At 38.0% G+C, this 11368-nt stretch overlaps 1 pseudogene; it reads left to right on the top strand.

Annotated features, from left to right (window-relative positions):
• Positions 1-3365: 3365 nt before the first annotated feature.
• Positions 3366-10740, top strand: LOC138857058 (uncharacterized; annotated as a pseudogene).
• The last annotated feature ends 628 nt before the right edge of the window (positions 10741-11368 follow it).

The raw sequence follows: 11368 nt of genomic DNA, 5'->3' as shown, positions 1-11368 counted from the left end.
CCATTTATACCAAATTTTAATATTATGTAGTCATCAAAAGTTACCAAAAATCGATATTAAGCTGCGAACTTACCGTGATTAACAAACACTTATTAGCAAATAACAAACTTCTTAGTCTTTAAAACAAAACAAACTTTATCAAAAACTTAATAAAATTATTATTAGCGCTATGTTAGATTATGTGTGTCAGATTACCATAGATTACTTAATAGGTTATGCGAAATTTGTATACTGCGTTCTGAAATCTAACACATAGTATACATATTTTATTATTATTAAATACTTACGTTAAAATGAAATCAACACTGAGTAATTTTCAAATATTAGTAAATTAGTGCGATATAATTTAATTAGTTAACTAGATTTCCGAACAAACGATTCTCTTTCAATATAGTCTATGACTGTGAATGACGATGACATTCGTTACGCTCGTTTTTTAAAATATGCAAAATTAGATGTTTGTATTTTTTCAATCTTTCTGAGACATTTTCTTAATATTTTTTTTCCGTAAGAACCTTCTACAGAGTATTAGAAAACCACAAAAAAAATGTGAAAAACGGTTGGCCTCAAGGGCCATCCCTGCAACTTCCCGCTAATTTCATACGTTAACGTTCAAATTTCGCTTTTTTCACTGCTTTTAAGCTCTTCGAGCTCAAAAGTTTAATGGGAGTTTAATATAACACTATTTCCCAAATTTCTCAAAGACTAATCAATTTTGGTGATTTCTTTCGTTAACGATTTCTCGCAAGTAAATCAACCGATTTCGACCCGGTTTGCGGCCAACGATGTGTTTTTTCAAGGTTTAGAACTGATTAAGTATCGATCGGTCGAGTCGTTTGGAAGTAATTTGTAAAAACGATTTTTCAAAATTTTTATTTTTATAATTTCTCGAAATCTACTGGTCCGATTGGGTCCAAACTTACACGAAATTCAAGTGCAATTAAATCCTATGGAATGCCGTTTAGTTTATTCAAATCGGTCGTCGGTTATAAGAGGTTTACATACATCCACACACACACACATACATCCACACATACATACAGACATATGGACATCATCGTAGAAATGTTCGGGGAAGCTTCCTCGACCCTCAGAACGTCGAGATCTGTTGAGAACTCGATTTATGCAAAATGGGGTGAAACCAACAACTTCCCGATTTTTAGAAAATTTTCAATTTTCTTAGCGGGATGTTAAAAACAACAGCCAAATCGGTCTAGCCGTTCTCAAGTTATGGCGTGACAACGGGAAACGGGTTTCATTTTTATATATATAGATATGTATATATATATTCTTTTTACAAAGTACTTTCGGAAAATAAAAAATATTTGTCAACTGAGAAAAGGAAAAACTTAAAAGTTTATGTTTTATTAAGTGACATCTGCCTACATTTGAACTCTCGATATACAATACTTCAAACTGCAAACTACTCACCTTTCGGATGCAACAACAGTATCGATATAAAAATGAAAGCAAACATACACACGCGTGCACTTATAAATTCACATATTGAATTTCAATAGCAAACACTTGACTGAAAAGCGCAGCTAAATGAAAGAGCAAAGTAACCAAAGACAATGGCAATATAAGGGGGGGTAATGTGTCAAGAATACTTGCCGCTTGCAATTCAATTGAAAGTTTTTAAGTGCAGAGCAAACAAAGCGAATCATCTTTGCAGTTTTGATGCTGCAAACTCGCACACACACACACACAGTAATACAAACAACACAATGGCAAAGTTCAACAAAGTGCAACAGGCAACAACAAACAGCTAAACAACAACAGCAAACGGCAAAAACAAAACAATAAAGTGCAAGAGCGAGCAAATATGCGAAAAGTTAAGTAAGTAAGTACAAGAAAAATTGTAAACTCGCACAAAAGTTCAGCAAAAAAAGGGAGAAATATAAAATAAAACGGAAAATATGAATTAAAAATACGGCAAAAGCAAACAGCCCAAACGAAAAATCAAGAAAAAGTAAATGTGAGTAGATCATTGTGCAACCATACAGCGAGAAGAAAGTGAGAGGGTTGGGGGAAGCAATGAGAAGTTCGCTTTTGAAGGAGTTGTCGTCGAAGAATTTTATAGCAGGTGCACGGCGTTGCTGCTCAGCGAGCGCGGCAAAACTTCTGCTTGCCACCAAAAAGTGCAACAAAACAACAACAAGGCAAACAACAAGAGGCACAAGATTAAATAAAGAAAATAAAAGCTTCGCTGTGTATGTGTGTGTGTTTGCAATGAAGAAAAGCTACTGATGCATTTGCATTTTATATGAACGAGCTGCAGCTTGTTGCAAGTGGCAAGTAGTAAGTGGCAGGCGGCTTTTCATGCCATATTTGCCACATAGCCGCAAGGCAAACAGGAAACAGGCAAGCATATGCGCCGCTGAGTTGCACAACAAATGCAAAATGCATATGAATTCAAATAAAAGTTATACAGCTCAGCCTCAGCTTCAGTCTTCTTTGCCACGATTGTGTAAGCGAAGAAAAATCAGTGGCGAAAACAGCAAATGTGTAAAAGTAAATGTCTAAAAGCTAATGTGAGCACAATTCAAACAGAAATCATACACAGAATGCACAAACACACACACACCCACGGCAACGTAACAGAGCTGTATGGCAGCATCTGCGTCGTAAATATTTATAAACATTTTATCTGCACTTTGTTGATTGTGTGCGCACAATGAAACGAGATTAGAATGCTCGGTATTGAGGTCAGACGAAAAGTTCCGTAATAAAGCAAAAGCCGAAGTTGGCTAAAATTCACTTTCAACATCGTTATATATATGTGTGTGGGCGAAATACATGTGTGTTTGGGGTGTTGAGACTTAAGAGTGGCGCCTTACCCTGCAAGAAAGTGAAAATTATGAAGAAGAAGCAGATAAAAGGCATAGTTTATTAGCTCGCTTGCTAAGACAAGTTTTCGTCCGATTTTATCCATTTTAAGCTTAAAGATACACTGTTATTAAAAAAATACGCTCTTTCAATTTGACTAAAATAACTCCTACATTGGCCGATATATGTGGTATAAAGTCAACTGGAAGTTCGAAAATCTTTATATTAGGCATATCGCCTACCAATAAGAATAAGAAAGAATGACGGCCATGATGGCTTGCAGATTTGTGTCAAATTTTGTCAGTGTGTTCAGTAATGCTTGCAATTTCAGCGTGTTACGTTTAACTTTGGTACAACGCTTGGAAATTGTCTAAGATTATTTCGCAAATTAACTTTCTTAGGTGGCTACTGGGGATGTAGAGCAGGTTCGCCTCCGCGTGGTGCATCCTGGGTAACGCCAAATGACCTGCGGCCTTTACGGCCTTGAAACTCCTGATCTGACCTTTGCTTGACCTGGACATAGCTTTGACAACTAGATGGATTCGGTTGAACCCTGGGCTGGTGGTCTTGGTATTCTGTCACCTGAGTATGCAGGGGTGATACCCTGCTGAAATGGCTGATGGGCTAATGCCAAGGTCGCCTCCGTCCCGTTAAAACCATGGCAGGCCTCGGAGTACGTTCCCCTCCCGTCATCATTAAGTTGGTGTGGTAGGTGTTTGTTAAGATGACTCCTTCTTTGCGCTGGTCGGCTCTGAACGCATTGCCCCATAAGGGCGTGCGTCAACCCTCGCCTTGGCCTCGTAACTGAGACAACCTTGGGACCATAAAAGGCGACTACCTTTCCGGGAGACGGATAGCGGCTCTGAGTGGGGACCCAACAAAACAAAATGAAGACAAATACAAACATAAACACTAAGGACGAGGGAGGAAGCGGGTCGAAACCGACCTCCGCTGTAGTGGAAGCGAGTGACTGCAGCTAAAAAGCTGAAGTCTGATCGTCGACTGGCTGCCAAGATTTTGGAGCGCTACGGTGGCAAGCAGGCTGACCAGAAATCTGACCAGCATGCTAGCACACTGGAGTGGGCCAAAAAGATGCTGAGCGACGTGGGCGACGGTAAAGTGGGGCCGAGCGGGCCCCAAACCTCAATAAAGCGGCAAAGATCGCAGGAGGGGGAATCCTCCCTCGGCAAAAAGCCTCGGGTCGGACCCGCACCTATGTTTAGCGAAATCGCTAAACTCGCAAGCTCAGTGGAGCTTGGGGTGTACAACCGAAGCAGAGGAGATGGAGCCATCTCCCATGACGAGTGGAAGCGGGTAGCGGCTGCTATCTCCGCTGTTTTCTTGAAGGTGGTCAGGGGAAGCCCTGGACCACCCCCTAGATGTGAAAGCGCTGGGTGGAACCTCGGCCTTCACAAACTCATTAGGTGTGCCGACGAGCGGTCGGCTCTCCTTTACAAGGAGGCGGTAGCCAGGGTAGGGGAGGTGTGGAAAGGAGCAAGGCTCGAGGAGGTGGCCAAATCGGATCTCCCGATGTGGCCTCGGACTCGGGTCTGGCTTCCGGCCCAACCTTCCACCCCGGCCGAAATTGAAGAGATGTTGCGGTACTGCAACCCATCTCTCCCCACCCAAGACTGGAGGGTGATCAGGCTGGAGAGGACCGAGGCACCATATCGGCAAGCGCTGATACTCCTGAACAAGGAGTCCCTCGCTCCTCTCAATGTCACAAAGGGGGCCATAAGCTATGGCTTCGAGAGAGTCGTTCTCAAGACGCTCCCAACAGAAGCCAGGGCGGATGGCCCGCTGCCTCCTGCGGGGGTGGAAGAGAGTGGGAAGGTTCCCCTCTCGAAAATGGACGTCGACCCTGTCCTCTCGGACGCGGTGAGCACGGGGGGCGGATCGTCAAGTGATGGCGGATCCGTCTTCAGTCTCGAGCATCTGTTCGAGGAGGCTGGCGTCGACGATATGGACGATGGTGCCGAACTCGCACTGCTGGAGAGGAGTTTGGAGGATGAAGATCCTCCAAATTAACCTCCAGCACTCAAAGGCGGCCTCCGCCGATTTAGTGCTTCGTCTAGGAAGGGACGAAGCCGACGTTGTCCTTATCCAGGAACCGTGGCTGAGTAGCTATGGGATATCTGGACTAAGGACAAATAGCCATAAGCTCCTGGCGGCAAGCAGCACAGGTAGAACCAGAGCCTGCCTGTTGGTCAGAAATGAACTTAACGTTTTTCTTTTACCTAATTTCAGCAACGAGGACGTCGTCACCGCTAGGCTGGAGGACAGTGCTAGGGAAATCTGGCTTGTCTCAGCCTACATGCCGCACGACGACGAGGTGGAACCACCTCCGAACTTGCTGAGAATGGCTCTGGCAGAGGCCAGACGCAAAGGAGCCGCGGTTATTATAGGCTCGGATGCCAACTCAAGGCACACCGTCTGGGGTAGCTCGGACACAAACGCAAGAGGTGAGTCGCAAGAGGTGAGTCGAAACAGATATTGGCCATCTCAACAAGTTTGTCATAGGCACAAAGCGCTTTGTCGACATGTAAGGGTCTATTGATCCTGCTCATAGGAGTTTTGGGTACCACAACGGACCGGCGTTTAAGCTGTCCAAGTGTGATCCTTCTTAGGATCGACCCGCTAACCTAAACCTAAACCTAAACCTAGGTGGCTACTGCAAAATGAAAAATCATCTTCTGGTTTTATGGCTTTGTCAACGAACAAAATTTGTCGCTTTGGGTGATTCAAATCCTCGTGTGGTTCAAAAAACGCAATTGCACCCTCAAAAATTTACCGTTTGGTGCGGATTGTGGTAGGTGGCATTATCGGACCTTCCGCCTTTCGAAAGGAAATGTTGTTACCATCAATAGCGTGCATTATAACGCGATGTTGACCAACTTTTTCCCCGGAATGTGATGAAATCGACGCGGACGTTTTGTTTAAATCGTTTTGACCAAATTTTGGTGTTTTATTTCACTTTAACATCACGTAGTTTTTGTTGGTAGACCAATTATATGGGGGCTAAGGGAAGTATTGCCCCGAATTTTTGACACAAGGGTATATTGTTTTCAAAGGAACAGTTTCCACGAATTTTTAGAACATATCTCACAGATTGACCGATATCTTCGGCAAAAAGTGTGCCATTCGCACTGGGGTCCACATATTTGGTAATTTATTACACTCGAATCCGAATATTTTCATTGGTGCTTGATTTGTGTACTGGGAAGTGGGAGAATCATATGGAACTTAAAATTGGGCGTAGTTGTAGTCCGATTATGCCCATTTTCACAATGTGCCATAAGATCGTCAGTATTATGTTAGATACCGAATTTTGTTGATTGGTCGAGCTGTTCCTGAAATATGAGATGTCACCTAAATGTGAGTGGTGCCACGCCCATTGTCCAATTTTTACCTGGCTCCTAAAAGCCCCTCTTGTATCATACTGAGTGTAAAATTTATTGTCTCTGGCACGTCCGTTTTTAGCAACTTTTAACAAAACTGTTATACGGCTAGAGGGCGGGGTTATAATCCAATTTTAACCATTTTCATGCTGTCGGTTGGGGTTTTTTTTATATTGTAGAATTTGTCCTAAGTGAATTAAGTTATTGCATAGTGGTTTAGGTGATATGTACAATAATTTAGAGGGGTCCCGGCCATTTTTTCAAAATTTTCAGTCAAAAGGTGCCCTCGCTACTTCAATCCTTTGTACCAAATCACAGGTTTATATCTTAATTTAATGCTTAGTTATGGAATTTTATATGTTTTCGATTAATGTCGTTTTGTAGGCGTGGCGGTGACCCGATTTCGCCAATCTACATCATCACTTTTTTGCTAAGGAACACGTATACCAAGTTCCATTAAAATATCTTAATTTTTATTCAAGTTATCGCTTGCACAGACGGCCAGACAGACAGTCACTCGAAATTCAAATTGTCTCGTCACTCTGATCATTTATATATATAACTCGCTAGGTGAACAAAGAAAACAAAATATTGGACTGAAAATACTAGTGGGAAAACAGTACTGTCAATATGTAAATTATATATTATATTAGCAACCGCTACTAGCTGTAACACTTGAGTGAAAATTTGGAAATTTATTTTCGTTGGGAGCAAGTCAATTGTCAATAGCAGAACTAAAGTTTTGTAGAAAACGTTACATTTTCTGTAAAGCTGTTGCACGGCGCTAAATGAAATTTGATCTGGCTAAAGTCGGTCTCATCACTAGATTATAACAATATTACCTACGATTTAAAATATTTCATTTATTTGCCAAAATCTTTGTAATCTCTTTCAAAATATAATCCTGAGCATATACAAGCATAACAATGCGTTTTGAATGAATTTTAGTTTTTTCGGTTTAGGCTCGTTTTGGAACCGCCATTCGCTAAATTTTTGTACAGTCTTGACGTCATATTTCCCAAACACACGATGACCCATTAAAAAAGTATTCGATGACTTCACTGAATGCTTTGTGCCACTGAAATACTTGTGTTCGTGATAAAGTGGACTCCCTAAAACACTGCTGCAATTGACATACGGAAAAAGATGTTGTACCAATACAAGAAAAGAAATAAAAAATATTTGCCTTTGCTTGAGAATACTAATATTGCTAGAGCACCATGACATGTTATGCAAGGGTTCAAAAGGTCACGCTGCTCCCGCTCGAATCAAAAATTCCGAAAATGAGGAGGACAAGACAAAACAAGACAACTGCAAATTTGGAAGGTCACGAAATTTCAATTTAATGAACAGATATCAAAATTTTGGAAGACAGTTACAACAACAATTATTCTAGTTGATAATTATGTCAAAGAATAAAACGTTCTTTCAGTGTACTGGTGATATTTTAATTATATTATGGTGCTACAAACGACCGTTGGATGGGTACAATAAAAATGAATGATAAGAGCAGCCATTGAAAATAAATATTTCTATCTATCATAAAAATGCTTTCAATTACCTATTAATTACATATTACGACCTTATTTATATTGAATCTGCTCTCGTTTTTAAGACAATTTTATACCCCATATTTTCAAAAATATCGTCTTATTAGTAATAAAAGTATCACGTGACCCTTATTCTAAGGCTCCTTACCGAAAATATGAGAAAAATTATGCGGAAAGTTTTAAGGTTTTACTAGAAATCAAACATGGATATAACTAGAATTACACTTTACAAAAGGTCCTATTAAACTAAATGAGAATCTCGCTTTCGTTTCAAAAGTAATTAGCATGAACCACTCAGAAGAAATGATGTCGCCAAATACCAAGATATCGGTGCAGTCTACAAATGGGTGTGAATGGGGTGAAACATCTACACCAAAGTTTTTTTTTTTTTCAAAATGAACTCAATGATTTAATGATTTTGGCCAAAGCGTTGGACGTGGAAGGATATTGATTTAGTGACATTTGCAAAAAATTTCCGAACTTAGTATGGAAAAGTTGAAAGGTGGAATATTTTCTCAAATACGGAAATTATGGAAGATATATTGTAGATTACATCAAATTTACGTATAACTGTTCCGGAAACTGAACTTTGGAAAAGGGGCACATTGATAGTCGAAAATTTCCTAGACTACTGCTAAGTAGTACCAAATTATGAAGAAATTGCGCAAAATATGCTGACAAACTGGCAAACTCTGAGAGTAAATTTGAGTATCAAGTTAGACTATCTCTGTAATAATCTGGATCCATTGTCGAATAATTTTGGAAATTATAGTGAGAAACAGGGAGATCGGTTCAATTAGGATCTAAAAGTAATGGCTGAAAGATATCAATGTCGATGGGATCGTCACTGATGGAAACTCGACTGGAAAACTATAAAAGCAAAGCTCCTAAAAACAATTTATTGAAATATAACATAAATTGACATTGTAAATATATCTGTATGTGTTGTTAATTTATGTTTTCTGATTTTTGTAAAGTAAAATGAAAATAACTGATTTTTGTAAAGTAAAATGAAAATAAAGATTCAAAAATAAACGAGAGCAAATCCCCGAAACCATTAATAGTGTTATGAACTGTGGGCACAAGTATATTCGAAATCGATCTAATATCTAGGGCAACCAGTCGACCAGTGTTATTTAATAGCCAATGTCAGCTTCAAAAGTTACTCAACAACAAGTACGACATGTGTCGTTTCTATGGAATCATATACATTTATATGTTCTAGATTTATTTATTTTTGGAGTAATTGTTTGATTATTAATTCCTAACAAAAACATAATTTACCAGCTTAACATTTATTTTACTGTTAGCTTTTGATTCTTGATTGCGCAGAGCAAGTTGCATTAATGAATTATTAATGTCATTTAAAGTTAATATTTAACGCAGAGAGTTCCCTTCAAATGCTAACATCAAATAGAGGCTAATATTTAAATGCGACAGTGATGCTTAATTAATGTGTATTATTTTTCAACGTGTTGTTATAATATTTGGTTTCAGCAATCAAAGCTTCTCTTTACAATGGAATACGATTTATGATTCGTTAACAAAAAAATCGCAAAATATTACAAATTTATTAGTAATATTTATTTTTATAACAGTACAAAAAAGTTAACATAAGTGTGTGTTAGTGTTATGAAGCGGACAAAAAACTTTTAAGTAAATATGAGCAAATAAAAATATTTGTGTGTGTACTTTTTAAGCTCATTCATATTGCCAACAAAAAAAAAATGAATTATATTAAAAGTGTGTGTAATTATGTTCTTTGTCGTAGAAAATTTTAAATTTAATATAAATTACGCTATTCATCGGTGCATATTAATTAAATGATTTACTTTTTCCCTGTGATATCGAAATGGTTGCTTTCGTGTATTAATTTTAATTAAGAATCGCTTGTGGGCAATATTTAATGTTAAAATGTTTAAAATGCATTAAATTACATCTGTAAAATTTTTATTTATTTTGTAAAAAATAATTTTATTTGAAGTTCAACGGGCAGAAAATATTAATTAGAGAAATAGCGTTTGAAATTGTATTGATACTTGAATTGATCATAAATTGGTGAGAATTAAAACAACAAAAAAAAATCTATCTTAAGGATTTATTTGATTTAAACCACAAATATTCGTAAAATCATACCCAATTACTGTCGAACTTTAATATAGCGAATTTCAAAGAGACAAAAGTAAACTTCCATATACTTGTATATACATAGAAAACTCGTAATATATAATTGTTCAAAAGGATCGAAAGGCTTACGCTTCAACATTTTTCTTACAATGAGCATATACATCAATTGAAAACTGGGAACTGATGCAAAAAATACTAGGGATGATGATCTATTTATTCAATTTTATCATGAAGTTTTTAATAAGGAACTTCCCCTCAATACATTTTTGACTTTTTTTTGTAAGAAACAAATCACGTTATAAGTAGTTTGAAATCGTAGTATAGAAAAATTCTTTATAAGGAAAGTATTTATTAAGGGAGCAAAACATATCTACATCGCTGTACAGATATTTGTATTAGAGAAATTCGATTGTGTAAGCATATACTTTGTAAGTTTATCATTTCTTCTCGTCGAAAACTATGAAGCATTTTAATAAAAATACTTAGGCGAAGTCTTATATAGAACCCAGTTATCCGAGATTTAACCAACCTTTTTCTGTTTATCCTACCTAGCAAAATTAATGCTTGGGCCACAATAACCTCTCTAGCATTCAGATTATGTGATGTGTATATTTGTATCCATTAAATAAAAACTAACCAAAAAGGTTCTTTCCACATACATACATTTTTTATCCTCGAAAGATGATTGCCTATATAAGATCCAGCTCGAAATTACTTCAATCTCAATTTTGAATATTATCTTATATTATTATATTTCTAACTATTCTAACTTTCAGTTTTCTATTTGCTTGACTGAGTATTATTTGAGAAAGCGTCAAAGATGGACACCAACATAGAGAAAAGATGCATATATCACAGTTTTTCTTCGATAATATAATAATCGGAAATAGTCGAATCCAACCGTCATGTAATTACTGTTTCGATTGCACAGGAGCTAAAAATTGCACAAAAATTCTTCGGAACCATTTACATAAAGCTGGATTCGAAAAGAAGCTTGATCAATGGATACGGCAAGAGTTAATGTCAAATAACCCGATGGACCGAATTCCCTTCTGTGACTCGATCCTAAATCGCAACAATATCGATTTTTTTTATTATTTATTACGACAACTTCAAGCAAAAGGGGTTGTATTCGATGAGCGGTCAGCCGGCGAAAAAGTTGGTCAAGTCAGGATTGGTGGTCAGGAATGCTATGTGGATGAACTCTAGTTCCGACAAGTTTGTCGGGTTATGTGATATCGCTTGTCAACGCAGATAAGTTCGATACGATTATTGCCTTGGAAGATAATACTCGGTGCGTTTTTGCTGAGACATCGCCCCAATTGCTTGCAAAGTGGTCAAAAATGGGGCCACTCGGCTGGAATTGATTCTTGCCATTCGCGGCGGTCACTTCCCCGAAATCATTTTTCAAAAATAACGGCAAAAACTTATCTTTTAAATAAAGCCAAGTTCTGGCCACAACAT

Source organism: Bactrocera oleae, chromosome 4 (assembly GCF_042242935.1).
Source record: "Bactrocera oleae isolate idBacOlea1 chromosome 4, idBacOlea1, whole genome shotgun sequence".
In the NCBI taxonomy this organism is placed as follows: Eukaryota; Metazoa; Arthropoda; class Insecta; order Diptera; family Tephritidae; genus Bactrocera; species Bactrocera oleae.
This window is presented reverse-complemented; position numbering and strand designations above follow the sequence as displayed.